Raw genomic sequence first — 4,156 nt, forward strand, 5'->3', positions numbered from 1 at the left:
TACAATGATGATCCAAAACTATTCATTTGATCTCTCCTCATTGGCTCCCGTAAAAATCATGTGCAACCTGGAGCTGTATCATAGTACTATTATTAAAAAGGTAAAGGTTTCCCTTGCTCAAAAGCCGGTCGACTCCAACTCTAGGGAGCAATGCTCACCTCAGTTTCCAAGCCGAAGAGCCAGTGCTGTTCGAAGACTTCTCCGAGGTCGTGTGGCCAGCATGACTAAACGCCAAGGTGCACAGAACACTCTTACCTTCCCACTGAAGTGGTACCTATTTATCTACTTGTAATTTCTTGCTTTCAAACTGCTAGGCTGGCCAGAGACGGGAGCTCACTCTGTCATGTGGCACTAGGGTCTCGAACTGCCAAGCTACAGACCTTCTGATCTGCAGCTCAGAGTCTTAACCTCTGAGCCACCGTGGCCACTAGTACCATTATTGGGGCCAGCTAAAAATCCCTAAAATGTGATCTAGCTTTACAAAATGTGGGCTCAACATAAAAAAGAAAGCAGGAAGGACAAAATAAAAAGTGTTACGGTTCATCCTGCTTTCTCTTGTTATGTTTCTGGTGGTTCCCAGTTATATATTCATAGAAGTGTTTACTACTTTGGGTGGCATTTTGCCAAATATTTTGTTTTGGGGACATAGAATGGATTCTCTTTGAGCCATGAAGAAAGGTAGACCTAGAGGCAGAAGGACTGTGTCTACCACTCCTGTGCCAACATATTAAACCAGTCCTCTACAGAAAAAAGTAATTTGAGGATTTGAGAATTTGAAACACTGATCCAAGGATACCCCGTCATTCAAAGGTGAATTCTGAGGCATGATGCCTTTGTATAGTCCAGCATGGTAGTCCTTCCATTGTCTTGCCCTTGGACAGGTACCACTAAATGCAATAGTAGAATACATTTTTGTTCATTAGGACTAGGAGAGCCAGTGTGATGTAGTGATAAAAAGTGTCACACTAGGATCTGGGAAACCCAGGTTCAAATCCTCATTCTACTATGGAAGCTTGCTGGGTGACCCTGGGCCGGTCACACACTCTCAGTCTAACCTACCTCATAGGGTTGTCGTGAGGATCTAACGGAGGAGAGGAGAGCGATGTAAGCCACTTTGGGTCCCCATTGGGGTGAAAGGCATGATATAAAGAAAGGAAATTAAATAAACAGAAGACTACCAAATAGTGAACAAACTTGAGTTTGCCAGAATTCAGGCTGGATATCAAGCAAAACAAAACAGCAACAAAAAAAGGGGGAAGCGGAGAAAAATATGTTGTTGGGCATGGTTGAAAATCCCATTCTGCAGATTTTTAATATTTTAAGATTGAGCTGAGGAAGATGTGATGCCAATTTAATTATGTACCAAAGGCATCCTAAGACAAAGATGCAATGGTCACGTCCCCTTAAAAATATAAATGCAAGCCATAATTCAAACAACATAGCTGTCTAGGATTTACGTAGAGACAGAAACGGTATATTGCGTGTGTGTGTGTGTGGGGGGGTTGTTTGTTTGTTTGCTATCCAGAAGGTGGGCATCCCTTATTTATTTTGTAAAATTCTCACTGAAGTCAGCAATCACTGGTGCTTTTGATTACCATTCAGTCTTCAGTTATTTCAGTGGAGCTATTTAGGAATAAAGTATTCTGAGGAAGTTGGCGAGAGGGTTAAATGAATGATGTTTGGCCCATGAAGCCTATTGAATGGATGAACATTTTCAGAAGTGATGCTAAGAATGCTTTTTAGTTTATAGCATGGCACTTATGAATGTTGTTAATGTGGATTTTTAAAATGTACTTTCTAGTCAACATGGATTTTATTTGAGACATTAATCGCATTCGTATACGATGCCATTCCCCATGTATGATTGTGTTTCACATTGTGTTCGCTGCAGCCCTGTGAATAAATTGGGTGGAGACTCCTGATAAGTTTTGTTAAAGACTCCTGATATGTTCTTTGCCTCTGCAAACATGTAGGTGAAACTCTGAAGACGAGAAAAGACAGCAGTATGATTAGAAGTGAGAAAATGGGTGGTTAAATGTTCTTTCTCCCGTCTTTCTCTATGCTCAGTCATCAGAAGCTGCTTTCTAAACCAAAAAGCTCTTATATATGCATTTGCACATAACAGCTGGTCCCTCTGACATAAGTTTTCCAAGTCCAAGCTCAATTCTGTAGCTGCATGGTACTACTGCCCCAGCTCATTTTCTATGTATACATTACTGTACTGCACTTATAAGCATAACATCAACCTTGGACTCTGCTTAACCTGACTGTACCTGCTTGCATTATGTGTGCAGGCAACACTGCTAATAATTCGCATTGATATTCTTTAGTATTATGTTCTTTCCCTCCTCAGGTTGGTTCCCACTTTAGGCTAGAATTTAATTCTCTGGATAATTACACTAGATAATATTTTAGAAGAAGAATAAAGAAATTAACCATACTTACTAGATTTAAAGCTATGTAGAAAATATGCTAAATGTTGACCCTGACCTGAATAGCCCAGATAAGCCAATCGCATCAGCTCTCAGAAGGTAAGCAGGGCCAACCCTAGCAAGTATTTGGGTGGGAGACCTCCAGAGAATGCCAGGGCCAGGAGGCCAGAGGCAGGCTATCAAGCCACTTCTCTGAACGTCCTCCATGCCCCAGTAGGAGTCACCAGAGGTCACCACGACTTCAAGGTGCAGGCGCGTGTGCACACACACACAAATACAAAAATACCAGAAAGGGGGGGGGGTTTAGAAAATATGCTGTTTAATGTTGCTGTTCAGCGGAAATGTATAGTGTCTTACACAACAGTCCCATATTTTAATGTACATTAACAAGGTGTTAATGGCTCAAGTGGTTAAGACGCTGAACTGCAGGCTGTGGAAGGTCAGTAGTTCAGCAGTTCAAGACCCGGGTGCCGCAAGACAGGGTGAGCTCCTGTCTAGTTCCAGCTCCTGCCAACCTAGCAGTTCGAAAGCAAGAAATTGCAAGTAGATAAATAGGTACCACTTCGGTGGGAAGGTAACAGCGTTCCGTGCGCCTTGGTGTTTAGTCATGCCGGCCACATGACCACGGAAACGTCTTCGGACAGCGCTGGCTCTTCGGCTTTGAAACGGAGATGAGCACCGCAACCCTAGAGTCGGATTCGACTGGCTTTCGAGCAAGGGAACCTTTACCTTTACCTTTAATGGCAGCTTCATTGAGATATCATTGAGAAATGATCTGGCTACTGCGGTACGTACCCTGATAGTAAGTGTAGATTAGTGCACTGCACTGTATGTGGGGCTGCCCTTGAAAAGTGCTCAGAAACTTCAGCTGCTACAGAATGCTGCAGCCAGGATGTTGCCTGAACTGGGTCACAGGGATCATATCGCTCCAGTCTTGGCCCATCTACACTGGCTCTCAATTTGTTTCTGGGTCCAATTCAAGGTGCTGCTGTTGACCTTTAAATCCCTATATGGTTTGGGACCAGCACACCTGCTACCTACTCCCATACAAACCTGCCTGACCACTAGGGTCATCGTCTTAGGCCCTGCTTCAGGTGCTCCTGCCTTCAGAGATAGGTGGGTGGCAACTCAAGAAAGTGCTTTCTCTGCCAGGGTATCAAAACTATGACACTTTCTCCCCAGGGATATTTGTCTGTCCTCTTCTGTTTTCCACCAGTGGGTGAAGACTTTTTTGTTTCTTGTAGCATTCTCTTAATGATCCCTCCTTCTTGCCCTATGTTTTAATAATTGTTTTATGTGTTTTTAATATGTATTTTTGTTCTAGTTTTAATTGTTTGTATGTTTTTAATAATGTTTTGATTTAATTGTTAGCTACCTTGGTAGTCCGGGTTGGGCAGAAAGGCAGAATACAAATTGTGGAACTAAAGTAAATAAGTGGTTAAATGATGAAAATAAACTGTACATGAAGAATGGGCAACAGAGTTTCTTTGAAGAGAGAGTTTCTCAGAAATCGTATTTCTACTTATTACAGTTGTTTTAGGAAATTGATATACTTCCGATGAACTATATCAAATACCATTCGCCTGAACTACAGGCACTACTCTCATCGCTGTTTGCATTATATTAATGTCTTTATAGATCCCTAAGCATAAAGAGGAGCTGCGGTGGCTCAAGTGGTTAAGACGCTGAACTGCAGGCTGTGGAAGGTCAGTAGTTCAGCAGTT

This window comes from Gekko japonicus, unplaced genomic scaffold (genome assembly GCF_001447785.1).
Source record: "Gekko japonicus isolate JY-2015 unplaced genomic scaffold, Gekko_japonicus_V1.1 scaffold4118, whole genome shotgun sequence".
NCBI classification, from domain to species: Eukaryota; Metazoa; Chordata; class Lepidosauria; order Squamata; family Gekkonidae; genus Gekko; species Gekko japonicus.